This window comes from Barbus barbus (assembly GCF_936440315.1).
Source record: "Barbus barbus genome assembly, chromosome: 25".
Taxonomy (NCBI): domain Eukaryota; kingdom Metazoa; phylum Chordata; class Actinopteri; order Cypriniformes; family Cyprinidae; genus Barbus; species Barbus barbus.
The window spans coordinates 2640141-2657568 of record NC_136753.1 but is presented as its reverse complement, the minus strand read 5'-3'; the positions used below and the strand labels follow the sequence as shown (position 1 = coordinate 2657568).

General features: G+C 35.9%; 1 protein-coding gene across 1 annotated transcript in view; it reads right to left on the bottom strand.

The window, feature by feature from the left end:
* LOC306844848 (receptor-type tyrosine-protein phosphatase F-like) overlaps window positions 1-1583 on the bottom strand; it is a 183250-nt gene extending 181667 nt beyond the window's left edge. The window contains exon 1 of the mRNA XM_079377260.1: window positions 1340-1583. The gene's annotated coding sequence lies outside the window, so the exon portion shown is untranslated. The remainder of the gene's footprint in view (window positions 1-1339) is intronic.
* Between the last annotated feature and the right edge of the window lie 15845 nt (window positions 1584-17428).

Here is a 17428-nt window from a genome sequence, read left to right as displayed (position 1 = left end):
TGGACAAATGAAAATGTGCAATTGTAGCCTAGGTGACAACAACAAACAAGCCTGCGGGTTAGCTTCTGTCAAAAAAGGGTTGGTTATGTACATACGTTGGCACCGCTCCTGTGTGCCAAATTACTCACTCCTTCATTATTCCCTATATAGTGAATGCCATATGCTGTATAGAGGGAATATAAATGCAGTATATAGGAAATAGGGATCAACTGTTTTACTAAACATATGGTAATCTGATGAAACTACATATAAACTACATATAATCAACAGAGCGGCCTTCACCAAATGCATGTATAACTATGCCAGTAACTGTATATAATCAAAATTAATATTTGTATAAATTTATTTGCATTTGTTGTAATTATTCAACTGATCAATGATGAAGAACATTTGACTTGTCAAGGCAATTTAAGTTTGAGACTACCTTGCGATTAATGAAATTTATATCTGATAAGAACACTAGAACAAATGTATAGTCCAAAATTCTGATACGGAAATCTTAGATTTAATGATATTATTATTAATAATAGGCCTATTTAAAGTATTTTAACTTAAAAAAAAATTATAATAAAAAAGAAAGAAAAATAGATATAAGAAATATAAAAAAGCATCAGAGTAAATATAAGTAATAATAAGTAATATTTCAAAGTTAAAGAAAGGTTATGACATAAGTTAATACATTTCTATGTCACTAATCAAATACATTTATGCCGTTGATCATGTGAAGAGGTCTTTTTTTTCCATTGGAAGCTCAAGATGCTCTTGGGTATTTTTTCTCAAATCATCAAATCAGCTTGATTGCAGTGAATTTGTATTTAAATACAAATTCTGTTGATCAAATTCAAGAAATAGCATGTAAAATAGAAGCAGTTCATAATTTTTGTATATCACAAACTGCACTAGTTCACACACTCTCTGTAAAACATTTCCAGGAAAGACAGTGTAGTTTCACAATATCCCCATAATTCAATCTAAATTATACATTCAACCAGACTAATTAAAAAAGTCTTACATAACGCCCTCAGAAAAAGCAGCGTCTGATGTGAACATTATGCTCAAGTAGAATGAACAGAGATTTACATGTAAGACTGAGAAAATCAGTCGCCACAGGACAGCTGTGATTCTGCTAATGGTTTCTCCTAAGCAGTGTGTTTCTGTACAACAGCAAAAGAAGGTGCACAGAAGAGATGAGAGAGACCGCACCACTAATAAGACCACACCACTAATAAAACTAATAAGTGCAAATGATGGAATATTATTATGAAATGCCAAGGTTTAGCCAAGACGATCATGCACACTACCACTACCAGCAAAAGTCGAGTGCATGTGCATCACTTACCCATGTGAAGAAAAACATCCAAAGGAAATCTGATTAGAGTTTAGGAAATCCTTCAGCAAAAACCTGGAAAACCAGTGGCTCCAAACCCAAGTCCCGAAGAGGAAGGCAACTGCAAGTGTACAGCAAGTGGCTAATCCATATCAGGCACAGCGCAGGCGGCGTTACTCTATCTGAGCTCTTAGCTGGGACAGTGTCTCTGGGGACAGACGCACAGTTCCTGTGACTGTGTGAACAAGACTAATTCAGGCACAAGCAAAATCTGTCAGGTGTTGAATTACAACAGAGGCTGAGGGAGGGGCTTTGTCTCCCTGGCCAATCAGAGAGTTGGGCTATTGTTTGATTTCGCACAGGTAAACGGGGCGGCCCCTCCTGTTCCCACCTGGCAGCAGACCAACAGGTAACTGAGGGCAGTAGGGACATTGAAACAGGCTGGCTTGTTTTTTATAAAGTAGGTAGACAGACTGACTGGCTGGCAGAAAAGCTGTTGTTGAGATAAAGAACTCTTTAAGTAGAACATGCTGACTGATTCTGAACACAGCTGGAGTTGTTTGTCTGACCTGCGAGCTGTTGTAAAGATAATGCTAATAAAACCAACAGGAGGTAAAATGTAACACAATTTGTGGCTTAAAGCAAATCCTAAAAAACAGACTTGGAAAACAGACTTAGAAAAACATACAAGCTTTACAAAGATATGCTTAAACATTGGCACAAATAGATTCATGATTAAAAAGAACTGGTGAAAATAAAACCCCAGCCAGGTAAATTTATCCACTGATGTGTATAAAGGAATGCATTTCATTTTATTCTGATTCAATATATTGGTTAAAAATCTGTAAAATGCTTTTGCGGGAAAGCAAATAGATGCTAGATTGCACATTCAGAGCCATTACTCAAAACCTCGACAACTCCACAGCTTTCCAATTGAGCTCACTAGCTGTTGTTCTGCAGAAACAGATCTTGCCGTAGTTACTAAATAATGTGGCATCATTTTTACGATGGCAAAAATTTCATATAAAATATAATATTAAAAAGTTACAAAGTCTTCACATGAAGAATTGGAGAGAACCTTTTCACAATTTTTCACTCAATGCACATAATGAACACTAAGAAACTTTGTTTTATATTAATGCAATTAAAGAATAGTTGGTCCCTGCAGCTAGTTACCATGTCAGTGTGATTGCAAGTGTGTGTGTGTGTGTGTGTGCACGAGCACCAATCACACTTGAAATAATAGTGTGAAGTATTAAAGAGTATTTTTTATTCACATAACTGCTCTCCACCAAAGTGTAGCTTTGTTCATTCATATCAAAAGCTCACTACTAGACCACTTAACATTTCTAAATAATGCAGAACGGCAGCATATTGAGTCTGCATCTCACAGCTCTGGCACTCAAACCCCTGAACCACCTGTCAAACATGCGTGTTTCCCTACAGAAACCAATTACTCCTGAACAGGACTGCTGGGTATTCTAGATAAAGTGCTCGGACTATTAATTAATGTGTTTTGACTAAGAAAAATGGGGCAGAATTAAATTATAGATGTATCATTTTTCATTAAACTTCTGGTTGATGGAAGGGCTCTTCAAAGCAGGAAACCTAATGCCAGGGAAAAAAAATTACCTGCGGAAAAATAAGACTGTATCACTCTCAAAAGCAAAGATTCGGTTTTCACTGAAGCACAATTCCTGGGGTACATTTTGTTTTCAAATAAAAAGGACATATCATATCTGAATAAAATGTTACTAAATAAATATGAAGCGTTAGGCTAATCGTTTTTTACCAGCTGCCACCCACCATTCACAGCATTCAGTACAGAGCAATGAGCATGTGGCTGAATCTGTGTGTGCATGTCCAAAATTAACACTCGCCAAGCGCCAAATGCAAGTAAAATCTGGATTTATTGAGTCAGCCGGTAATATTTTTTTTTAGAAAGTGCATGGTTTATTTATAAAAAAACAATGTAAGATTGATAATTTGACCTTTGCCATCTCACCAAAGTGATGTGATCCTATAAAATAATTATAGTTATTTAAAGTGACTACTGTGAAGCTGATTTATTTAATTTAATTTCCATTTTTGAAAATATATGAAAGTTACATTTAACTACATGATACATGTATCTATTTTTACCCAGCATTATTAGCAAGTGTGGCAAAACATTCATTCTGGAACCTGTGTGCATGTGTATGTGCTTGTGACTGTGTGGCTTGTGTAATGAAACTTGAAATGTACACTATAACTTGAAAGAAAAATCAATCTACGAAATGAGACACTACACAGTCTCAAGGCAGTGCATTGAATCAAACACACACACTCATACAGGCAATGAGAATAGGCAAAAGTAACAATGCACAAACTGAAACTGAAGCCATGATTCTTGGTTTTTGAATAGTATTGTCATTGTGTCACATAATTCTACAAATTAAGTTTCACTTCAAACCTCACACAAGCCCACATGAATTCAAGGAGGATGTTTGTGACACTGCTCTCATCTTCATTCTAGCCGTAGCTTTCAATCTAAAGGACTGTCATCTGAGAGTACAATAGCACCTGCTGTTAGCCATGCGAGATTCAATGTGTGCAAATCCTTGGGACAAAAATGAGGCAACTGAGCTACAGCTGCCTCTTTTTATTCAAGCATGTTTGCCATGAACTGGAAAATGGTGATATAAGAATTTCCTTCCAGAACATCAGACTCGTAAAGCTACTTTACTGTTGGTTAATTAGCTTTCTAATTGGCAATGTGTGTCTCATGTCATGTAATGTGCATGTAAGCAAGTCTTGCTTGGAATAATGTGGCAATGAATCACAGCAGATGAACAAGTCAGGAAATCTTACACATGCAAGTCCTGTGACGGCACTTCTGCAGTGGAGCAAAGTCTCTGGCTATAATCCAGCTGTTTTCATGCTTGCTAAATGCTGACAGACTCTTTTTTGAATTAGAAAATTAATGCTGTTTCATTCTCTTGATCCGCGAGTGTCTTCTCTGTAATCCTCATGCTGAGAAGGATTGCATTCATGAGAATGACCCAAACCAGAGAGTAATCTGGTTGTCTAAATTGGCGTCACATCAAACTGCCAAATACATCAACAAATGCTGCCAAACAGTCCTCTGGGGCAGCGCGACAATTGTGTTTACTGACACTTGAGGTATTACATAACTTTTTCTCTGCTTTTCTAGGACGTAACAATCATTGAATGCAACAAATGTAGGATTTTTTTTATTTTGTGTGTTATTAGATATATATAAAAAAATAATAATAAAAAATAACTGAAACAAACTGTTTATTCCGGCTCCCTGCACTGGGGAAAAAATGTTTTTGTTTAGTTTTTTTTGCTGTTTACCTAATTAAGACAAGCTAAACAACACAATTAAGAACGAAAAATCTACATGTACTTTATATATATAAACACATTATTATAGGAGTTTATATTATTTTTGTAGGATACAGTGGATAAAAATATATTTTTATTTTTTATTTAGTTGTCTATATTCTCTAGGTATACACAAAGCATGTGAGTCTGTTTAGCAGGAGTGTCTGTAATCTTAACAGCCTGATTGTTTTCGTGTTTTAAGAACAAAAGTCTTTTGTGATTATGACAGTGTACACGAATATGGATAGACTTCAGCAAAGGCGGCAAAAACAAACCGAAAGTGAATGACAGAGACCATCAAACATGAGGACTGTGTCCAAACAACACACAGATACAACAGCAAACCTCAAATGTCCACCTTGAAGACCCTGTTTCCACAAAATCTGACCTCAGAGAACTTCCAATATCCATGAAAGAGCTATCTGCTAAAACTTCAATCACAGCGAAAAATAAAGAAATGTAAAAAAGATCATAAGACCTGGACAGCTGGAGCACTAAGCACTTCAACATCTGCCCTGGTCAGACAAATCGCCTGACTTGCATATTATCAAACCCCTGTGGGCAGTTTTGGAAAGAAGACTGAGAATCAGATTCAATGAAGCAACTGCCAGATGTTTTCATAGACAATATTTAACGGGAGACCATTCAGACGTTCTATGAATACATTCTAAAAAGGTTGGAAGCTGCATTAATGGCAAATTATGCTAAAACACCTAATAAAAACAAAAAAAAACCGACTTATTTCTCAGGTGTTCACATTATTTTGTCCAACACCTGTACATACTAAAGTTACTTAATTAAATATACATGGATAGATTTATAGTTGCCAACATGCTTTGCACTTGCATTGGCCTGAAATGGAATAGTAAATGTTGAAATGAAGTGCTGAAATCATTTAATGCATTTTTGAATTCAGTTATATTGGACATTTAAAAGATTAACAAATTGAGTAGATTCAAACACTATGTGCATTCTACCAAACTTAGTTTAGTAGATTTTACTTAATTCTAAGTGTGAAACTTGAACTTAAGTGCAAAAACTTGCTAAAGTAAATTTTAATTATTATTATTTTACATTTTATTTATTTTTATCCCAAAATAATGCCATTGTCTAACACAATATTACAAGAGCATCAATAAGGGCCCTATGAAATTTGTTAAATTTTTTTCTCAAATTCCATTTTATTTTTTTTTCATTTAAATTTTTCTGGATTCCGTTATTTTAAACTTTATTAATCAAAAAGCATTAATTAATTGAAATAGTTCAAAAATAATTAATTGAAATTCATGAAACTTACAATATTAAACAGCAAATTATTAAAAGTTCAACAAAAATTAAAAATTTACAAAATTACAAAAACCTGTAAAAATGCTTTATTTTTTACCAAATATTGTTTTCCATTAATTTTTTCAATTCCATTTTAATGGTTTCATTAAATTAAATAATCAAAAGCATCACTAATTAACTGATTTAATTAATTTAAAAATTAATTTTTCAGTGTGTTTACATGAAATGTAAATGTATCTACATTTTTCTGCTAAATCAATTCTGGTAAATATTCCTTTCAAAATAATGTTTTAATAATTGTATTATTAGTAATAGTAACGTTACTATCATTACATAGTAATATTTCTACTATTTCTGTCAGTTTCTTCAAGTTAAACTTTTATTTTGACGGGTGGCTGTGAAGACGTTTAGGTTTCTGTTTGTATATGATTTATGACGATAGTTTTAAGAAGCATGATGCTCATGAACTCAAAATGCTCATGAAGTGACTCTCAGAGAAGGTCTAGAGATTATGTGTATATGTTCATGTACTCATACATTGAGGCGGCAGAGGCTGAAAACACCGCGAGCCTCACACGCGCTTCAGTATGTGTATAGTAAACAAAACCACACCTGCACCATTCATTCATACAAAGACACGCAGAACATGCATGATTCATGTTTAAATGGTATTTTGTGGCTTAATATTCACAGACAATAGTCCATATCGCGTTTTGATAGAGGTGTACTGACCTACCTTTGATGCATACTAGGGATGGCTCGATACCATCATTTTGGCTTCGGTACGATACCAGAATGTAATACCTCGTATCGATACTAAATCGATATCATAGGTGACAAATAACCAGCTCCCAAAAAAAGATGAGTGAATTGAAAACAATTTTATTAAAATAATAATAATAATAAATATCTTAATACCTTTGTATCAAACTGTAACAAAAAACCTACAGGGATCATAGGTTACATTATGATGTTGGAGAAAAAAATATATAAATTAAGTAATACAATAAAAATATATTCAAATCTTCTTATATTTTCAGTGCAAACACAAAATGTCTCAAAATGCAGCAAAAAACCCACCGGGAACATAGGGGGGGGGGGGGGGGGGGGGGGGGGGGGGAATACAACTGATTTAACGCAATATGCAACAAATGTTGATTTATTGTAAAGTGTTATTCTAACAATCAAAGTAATATTTAAAATCGCGTTATTATTTCTCTCTCTCTCAGATTGTTTTCAGATTTCAGAGTCAGCCAAAGAAAAAGCATTAAATATAAATCTCACTCTCTCGGCTGCTTCATATTAACAGCACGGCAGAAACATTCCCTTCATATCATTGATACTAAAATTAATATAGCAAAACTCTTGCTTAATTCAAATTCAATTAATATTCAATTGTATGAAATGCAAGTGCATAATATTACGTGACCGAAATTTCAATGGTTCTTTAGTATTGTAAATACCGAATTGAGCAAAATTATGATATCGTACTGTTTGAAATATAATATATACTGGTATTTTACCAGTATTGGTATACCGCGCATTCCTAATGCATGCATCCAAAAACTGGCAAATTCCATGACATTCTGCGTTATACAGTAAATTCCATTTTTATGACTGGATTCCACAATTCCGTCTGCGTTTTCCGCATCGCGGAAATCATAGGGCCCTACCTCAGTATCAGAAACAGATGCTAGTAAATATTAATTTCATGAAATTGATTGATTATTGTTTATACGCTAATACAACAAGAAGAGCTGTGCTCAATATGTCAACTAACACATTCATTTCTACCACACAGTCATATTTACTAATGCTCAGGGAGGTTAGCTTGCAAAAATATGATTGTCAGAGAAATAATTTATTTGCACATAGACTTGAAAAATTAAAGCAAAGGGGATGTCGAACACACAGACAAAGACATTTCCATAACATTCAACTACAAGAAATTTCAGTTTAACACACAGAATGTAAAAACACAGGCCCTCAGTGACATAAACAAAGAGGATCTTGTCTCTGGGAGATATAGGGTGACAGCGGGGTGAGTTCACATCTGTTCTGATATACCGCTCCGCTCCCCAGGGCCAGAGGCTGTAGCAGATAGACACAGTGGCATGAATTCATAATGTTAATCAATGTGAAGGACGACACACCCCACTGTGACAAAGCAACAGATTCGCTTGATTTATGCCCATGCAGAGCATGGAGAGGAAGTGCCATTAGCCGACACACAATGCATTAAGATTTCTCTTGTCCTAATTACATACTCTCTCTCCCAGCACACACGGGGGTAATTACTGGGCTGCCGTTCATCCGGTGTGCTGTCTGGTCATCCGGTGTGCTGTCTATGCTCTGTTGCACATTCAGTCACATGACACTTGTCTTAGGATGAGTGATCCCAGCCTGCCCACCTCTGGCATCTGTGCTTGACAAAACAACAATGCATTCTTCATTTATGAAAGTGTACATCTTAGTGGAAGTGTTCACTCTTATAACCTTTGAATGTCATCACATTTAAATGCAAAATGCATGTTTGATTGCAGTTTATATGCCATGCTTAAATGCTGCATGCTAAAGAAAACATATATGCCACAGAAAACACGTCAAATCCTTTAGCAACTTTTACCTTCTGTTTATTTAAGATGCTTACAGTTTTCCTTCCTAAAATGTAATTGCAATACGGACACAAATATACTTTAATAAAAGTAATGCTAATACACTTTCATAGCTTGAGCAAAATAGCTGTTTATGGCTGGTAAATATTCATAATTCATCCATCATTGGTGGACATGACAGAAAGTTCCCTGTATAAAATGTGACAACTCATAATAATAAACAGCCAGACCGACTGTAAGATTAATCTAATAATTACACTAAAAGCCAGAGTCTCATTTAAATTCAAACCACAAGCCACAATCCTCAAAGACACACAGAGATCTTACAGAATCCTCCAAAACAAGGTTAAAACAGCCACAGAGAGATGTTTGGTTTTTAGTGAGCTACTTGCATACGTAGGAATTTGGAGTGGATATTGAGTTTGCTATGAAAACAATAGCTGATGTATTAATGCAGACACAGGAAATTTGGCAACACAGAGAATGCATTTACAACATTACCCATTACTTTCTATGATATCTGTAAACTGTTACTGACTGTGATTAAATATCTTGAATTGGTTTAATAGCATTGTTTTTTTGTTTTGTTTTTTCCTCATACAGATGCACACGTTGGCATTTCCTCCTTATCTTGGAGAACACATGAAAAACGTATAATAATGAACTGTAAACTAGTCTGCCTAAACCAGCTGTGATGGCTACTCGTTGGTGAAATAATAACACCACCTTGCATCATATTTGCTGAATGAAATCCAATGTGTTTCTTACAAATTTTAAGCTGCTGTTTCCAAACAGTGTCTGTTTTGTTTGAGCACGTCACTTTCTCACAAAATAAGATGCGTCTTGTCTTTTGACAACCATTTATGAGGTAAATAAGTCTTGCATTATCACCAAAAAACCGAAGACATGATTCCTATCCTGTTCAGCCTGTATGAATGATTTTTAAGATGTTATTTTATGCCTGATCCAGATTTACACTCCTTTCAGAATGTAAATTAAACGATACTAGGGGTGTCCCCGACTAAGGATTTTCATAGTCGAATCGGAATTTTCAAATCTTGCCGATAGTCAACTGAAGACATTCGACATACTGATGTTAACGGACAAAAATAATGTTTTATGATACAATACAAAAATAATGTTTTATGTTTTGATTAAAAACGTCAGCGAAACCCTAAGAATTCACAACATTTTTTACAATAGTCCTCTCATTATAACGTTATGTATATGACAGTGGCGTGCGGTGGTGTTTTAAAATGAGGAGGCAGTTATAAGTTTATATAGGCTATATATATATATATATATTCATGTCCTTGTTACACTTAATGTGTTTGCACTAAGTGCAAATAGCTATAGATTCTGTTTACAGCTGGATTCTCTGCTATTTATACTACTTATTGCAAACAGTGGCAATTATCTGCACCTCCGTATTGTAGTACATTATAAAACAGTATGCAGTAATAACATTTTGAGTGAAAATTATCATTTTAATTCAAATTGCTAAATGGATGTCACCTTATTGGGACAATAAATCTCTCCCTACACCTACCCTAACCGATACTTTAACCCAGCATTTTTTAGAGTGTAGTTAACAGTGAATTCATTATGATTGGGCACTCTGAAGGAAAGTCATGTCAAAATCAACTTTAACAAGCCTTTAGTTGATGTTAGTGTATGGGTAGTTAATATTCAGTTGACACAATAGCCCGATTCGGACGGTAATTGTTTCTCAGGGGGACACAAGTGATTTTCACCATATACAGGGGGTAGTTGGTGATTTAATTGCTGTTCGAATCCAGGACATCTGTGTTTTTCTCTCACCACCCCTGTGAAAATCCCCAGCCAAATTACCTACTGTTTTTTGACAAACACCCAGGTCGTGTGGTAATTTAATTGCCATATGAATCCACATCTCTGAGTTTACGAGAAGAAATTGATAAAAAATTCAGCGTTTAAACCCTTTTCGAACACTCCCGAACACTGTACGGTAACTGTTGTACTTTGCATACATATTTATTTCTGAAATGCTGGAAAGTATTTAAAAGAACAATACTTCATAACTGCTCCACCACAGGAGTGAGAGCAGAAAGAGAAGCACGTAAACATTCAAAATGGGTCTTTATTATGGCAGCAGCAGGTATGCAATCCAATTTTAAAATGTGTATTATAAACGGATATATATCGCGTATAATTATATACAACTATAGCACGTATTTTCCTATTTTTAAACAGGAGATTTAAATAATGAAATAATAAATAGGATTATACATTATAAAATATGCTTGGAATAATAAGAATATATTTTACATAATAATAAGTATTTTTAAATACATTTTACACAATAATAAGAATAAATTTGTAAATATAATTAATTTTATTTACGGCACACAATCATGTGGCTGGCCACGTGAGCAGCGCGCTCTCTGGTTCGCAGGATCACAGAACTCGCTCCTCCACTGTGAATAAATCACCATCCGAATCCATGAGTTATATCACTGAGGTGAAATGTAAATTAATTTTTACAGACGTCCATATGAGAAACAATTACCATCCGAATCGGGCTTATGACACATTAACAAACCATCAAATTACATACCATTAAACATGATGTAAGAGTGTCCTCCTTATTCCTTTACACCACCAATACAACAAACAATGATTTTTAGTTATTTTATTATTTATTTACATAATTTCACATATATGGACTCTATAAAGAAAGTCTATAATGTTACCTCTAAAGACACACAGAAGGTCAAATATTTTGCATACAGAAGCTCAAAAGAATGCTGTTTTGTTTCTGGTGGGACACTCATTAGTGGCACACTCTAGGCACTCGCTCGGCATGTACGGTTTGTAGTTATGGTAATGCCGATTTTTAATCTAATAAATATCACCTGCTTTTGTAAACCAAATTTAAGTCATGTTTGCATTTCCTTTTTTTTTTGGAAAGTTATGTACAAATTAACAACATTGTTTTGAGCTTCTGGGCCCAAAATTACCTTCATAACATAATCAGATTACATTTTTCAACTAACGAGTAAAATAATGCATTACTATCTGAGATACTTCTTCAAATAAGTAATGCAAGTTACTTTGTTGTCCCATTTATTCACTGACACCTTTCCTGTCTCCATGTTTAGAGAAATTAGGAGTTAGGTGCAGAAGCAGAGGTGCTTCCTTCAGCCTGAGGTTTATAAATCTCACTTTTAGTGTGAAAGGGCCACACATATGATTTTTGTGGGTCTTAATATAAAAATTAAATAACTTCATAAGTAACTAAGAAATGCAATTAGTAATTGCAATTGTAATTGTAAGTGCAATTGTAATGCCTCACTTTTAAACATAACTTTCCCCAGCATCAGCTGACACACATATCATTTGAAAAATCTTCATTCTTATTTTGTAAAAAAAGAAAACTGCAGTTTTTATTGATATTTTTGAACTCAGCATCATCAAATTAGACCTTTTTTGCAAATGAGCAGACATGTAGGGTTACGTAATTTAACTGCATAATTTGCAGCACTGGCCTCGCTAGCGATTAAAGAGCCTTTTTCTTCTCAATAATTCATGCTAATTCACACATTCTTCACTCCCAGGCAGTGCGGAGCAAGATTATGAGCTCTGATAAGGGAGAAGAACCCCGCAGCATCCAGACTCCACACTATAAGTGGCCCGTGAGCATCCCGAGGCTCGGGTTTCAGGCCCACTCATTCCCAGCCTGCATGCACAGGCCTGTCCTTAAAGCTCTCCTTATGAACACCACTGCCGGGAATGAGGGTCTATTGATGTCAGCTTACACAGATACCACTCATCAGGGTAGTGAAGAGTCATGTCCGCCTCTTGTTTTATATTTCAAGTGAAAGGAATTGAAAAATACAGCTATATTTATATAAGGGGGCCACCTCAGGAGGGTGAGTAAAGAGAAAGGCATTACAGTGAGGATGTGTACTGTCATAACACAGAATAGGTGGTGCTGGTGGTGATGGTGGTTAACATTTGGCATTACCAACACAATAGAGCCCAGGTAGGCGGACCCATAAAAAGTGGAAAGATACAAAGCCTCCCTATCAGCACTGTGCCCTTGAGCAAGACACTTAATCAAGATCGCTCCAGCGGGACTGAAGCAGCACGCCGTGCAATGCAAGTTTTAGATAAAAGCTAAATGACAAGCAACCAAAAAATGCTACCTGGAAGACAAATATTCCAACATTTACAGAACACACTGAAAACTGATCACTTTTAATAACAAAATCACTGTAAAATAAACTGAATCAGATTGGATAATCCAGATTAAAAGCCATTGTAAAATAGCCCAATATACATATTTAGATGAAAAGTTGCTTGTATACTGTGAACAGGCTACAGTTAGGCTGATGGTAAAGTGTGGAGTCAGAAGTAAAAAGTTTGGGTTTGGATTTTTAGTGGATTTATTTATAGTTTTGTTTCTTATTCTCATTAAGGCTGCATTAATTTTAGCAAAAACAGTAAAAAACTGTAATATTGTGAAATATTTTTACCATTTAAAATAACTTTTTTTCTAATTGAATATATTCTAAAATGTAGTTTATTGCTGTGATGCAAAGAAAATCAGAATCAGAAATCATTCTAATATGTTGATTCATTGCTCAAGAAACATTTCTGATTACTATCAACTATTATTAACCTTGCTACATTTGTTCAGTATTTTCTGATAAACAGTAAGTTAAAAAAAATTTAATTCATTTAAAATAAAAATCTTTTCTAACATTATAAATCTCTTAACTGTCGCGTTTGATCAATTTTATGCATTCTCGATTAACAAAAGTATTAATTTCTATCAAAAAAATGTGTGTATATCAACAGGTAAACATTCTTCTCATTCGATAATGAACGCGATATTGCGTAGCTTGTCAGTGAACTACAGCTCAGTGCATTAAATGCCGCTGCATTTGAAAACAGGTGATGGAGATTTAGCGCTAATCTCGGCTTTACTGACGAGATGTGATCAGACTTACAATTTTCATCTCCCAGACTCAAATTGAAAATCTATCTTTGCAAACCAACATCTTTTGATCACCCAGAACACCTTTTCAACTACCTAACAAGGTCCAAAATACCTTCGCAATTTTTCTGGCAACCACCCACAACATCACAGAAATGGTCTTCTGTCCTTTTCCCATTCACAAACACGTAGACATTGATGCCTGCTGTCAGAATCTCTAAACTCATGCTCTGCAACTCAATCAGACCCTCATTTCACTATTTGTTATTCACATAACAATGTCAGAGTTTACACAGACTCACACACCTGTCTAGTCTGAAAGGTCGACAGGAGTTTTGATCGTGTAATGTTGACACAGTTGGAGCTGTCGGCAGGTCCGTCTAGCATGACGGCCACCAGAGCGAGACTGACAGAGAGACCATGTTAACGCATGATTCAGTATTTTTAATGAATATCTCAATTAAACACATTTTGCATTTGGTAAAGATCTGTGGAATTAAGCGAACAACTTAAATAACAGAACAATCATCTCTCTATGGAGTAAATGGACCGTCTCAAGTCAAGTTTGTTTCCAGATTAACATGTTTGTGCAGGGCTCTAGACTCATTCTTCCCACTGGTTGGACTTTTGCAACTAACTTTCTCAGTTGGTCGCACGAGCACATAATTTGGTCGCATTTTTTTATTTAATTTTTTTTGACACAACATTTGATTAATCAGTGAATGCTAATGAACTTTTATCATAGTTTATAGTTATATGGTAACAAAAGTGTTCAACATTCAACCCGTTCTTTTTCATCAGTATTATTTGTGATTTAAATTTTGTAAACAGGAATTTCTTTTTTCGTGCGCTTTCACTTTCAAATTTGTGATCTTGGTGTCACATTTTACAAGAAAAGGTAAATGACCTATCGGTAAGCCTCTCCCCTCGAACGCAGACTAGCCAATGGCAGTTGCGTATCAGTTGCACGGGGAGCGGAACTCGGACATCTTTAGATTTCAGCACCATAGAGAAACATTGGAAGCTTGCATCGGTTTTATGGGGTTTATGCTTCAAAAAATGGAAAAACGATGTGCCTGGGGTACTTGTAACACTGATTCCAGGTACCCTGAGACGATGGGCAATATAATTTATTTTATTACATTTCCTGAATCCAAACAAAACAGAGCAAAATGTCCCTAAGTATTCAACCCCAATACAAATGAAGACAAAAACGTTCATTTTCTGGTTGTCATACACTCATTAAGTTACAATTTTCATCTGCTCAAGCAGAACGTTAATGTTATCTTGTGCTTTAGCAAGGTATCTCTGGCCTAAACTAGCTAACGTTAAAGTTAGTAAGTCCATGCTAATGTACAAACCTAAATAGCGGACTGTTCTCGCATACAGTGTAGATCAAAAACACATAAACGAAGGTCTACATTTCATATTAAACTGGTTAAATTTACATTAATTTAATCGTACCCTGTGATACATGAACAGTGTTGATCCTGCATGTTGTCATCCGCAATTGTGATGACCGACCGTAATATGAGACTTTTCCCGCTTGCATTGTGATCTGTAAACCCTCGCTTTGAGTTACCCACCATATTTATTTTTAAATATTTTATAAATCGCTCCATGGAATATTTAGTTCCTATTTGGTGGCCTTCTGTGTCCAAAATTGTCTAAACACATTGTGGGACAAGGTTTTCACACTGCAGCTGTCATTGTAAGACAGTGTTGTTAAGGAGCAACAGGAACTAAGGGGGATGGGGCTTGCGATAGGTCAATTGTCTATTTTGCTTATATCTATACACCTTTCACTTTGTAAGACTAAAACAAAAGATGGATTCATTTTTATTCTTAATTAAAAAGCACAACAACAAGAAAACAGTAAGCTGCAATGACAAACTGTCTTACATAATGTTTATTAACAAAAAACGAATAAGACGAGGCATGGCATAGGACGCATCATAGCTGTATTATATACAGACTAATAAATTACAGAATGTTTAGCAAACACTGAGGAATCAAATAAATAATATATATAGGGTACAGTGGGGCTAAAGGCGCCTTTGATATTATTTTCATCTACACCACTAGATGGCACAAAAACACGGCTTAGCACTTTCCAAAACATCCACTTTTCAAGATGCACAAGTATATTTATCTGATCTTTGACACGATCGCGCGCAGCAGTGCAGAGTTGATTCTGTGCTTTCTTGATCTAATATATTATCCATATATTATACATGTATCCTGGCCCTGACAGAAACATGGCTGGGAGAAGCAGACTTGGATGCTGGTATTGCATTGGATGGTTTCGGTGCTCCTTTTCGCATGGATCGGGTTGCAGCGACCACTGGCAAGTCGCGAGGGGGCGGGGTGTGCCTATACATAAATGAGCGCTGGTGTAAAACAACGCTAGTGAGAGAAAAGTTGTGTACAAAAGACATTGAACTACTCTCAGTCTCCATGCGCCCCTTTTATCTACCCAGGGAATTCCCGCAGATTTTTGTAACTGTTGTTTACATTCACCCGAAGGCTAACGAAAGCACTGCCCTAGAATTGATTTATAGCAATGTTCAGAAACTTCAGGCAGTGTTCCCTGATGCCCCAAACTTAATTCTAGGTGATTTTAATCACTGTTCATTGGATGTTTTTAAATGTTTTTATAAATATGTGTCCTGCCCAACCAGAAATGGGAAGATTCTTGATCAGTGTTATGGCTCCATTAAAGGTGCCTATAAATCTGTCCCTCTCCCTCCCCTGGGTTCTGCCGATCACAACTGTGTGCATCTTATACCAGCGTATCGCACTTGCCTTCAGAGGGGGAAAGTGGATACCAGACAAGTGAAGGTCTGGTCTGAAGTCTAGCGTGAGGACACTGTAATTCCTAAAAAAGAATTAATTCCTAATATACCCCAATAACAAGCCGTGGGTGAGAAAACAACTTAAAGACTTGTTGAAAAAGAAAAAGCTAGCATTCAGACAAAATAACCTTCAGGAATTACACAGTATTCAAAATTAGATTAAAGGTGAAATTAAAAGGGCTAAATGGGATTATAAACCTAAAGTGGACCCCTCCTCGACCCATTACAGTTTGCATATAGACTCAACAGAGGGGTCCAGGATGCAACTGTAACAGTACTTAGCCTCATTCTTCATCACCTTGAGGGCAACAGAAACCATGCCAGACTACTGTTTGTGGATTTCTCGTCAGCCTTTAACACCATTCAGCCCCACTTGTTGGTTGAGAAGCTCTTGCATCAGTTCAAACTGGAGGCTAACCTTGTGGGTTGGATATTGGACTTCCTCACAAATAGATCCCAGCGAGTGAGAGTAAATGGCCATATTTCTGACTTGGCCCTCACATCAACTGGCTCACCGCAGGGGTGTGTTCTCTCCCCCCTCCTCTATATTCTGTACACTAATGATTGTCGCTCTGTGACTGAAGACCGACACTTTGTGAAGTTTGCTGATGATACGGTTATTGTCAGCTTATTGAACAATGAAGAAACTTCACATGGTCCGGTCATTGATCCTTTTGTAACATGGTGTCAGGATGCCTTTCTTGAGCTGAATTCCTCTAAGACCAAGGACATGTGTATTGATTTTAGGCGCAATGTCACTAACATTGAAAAATCTAGTATAAATGGTCAGGAAATAGAGGTTGTTACAGAGTATAAGTACTTAGGATTTATTATTGATGATAAGTTGTGTTTCGAGACTAATACCAGTTTGCTTTGCAAGAGAGGCCAGCAGCGCCTGTATTGCCTGAGGAAGCTGGCAAAGTTTAATGTGGACAAGACTCTGTTGACCCTTTTCTATAGGTCCTTTGTTGAGTCG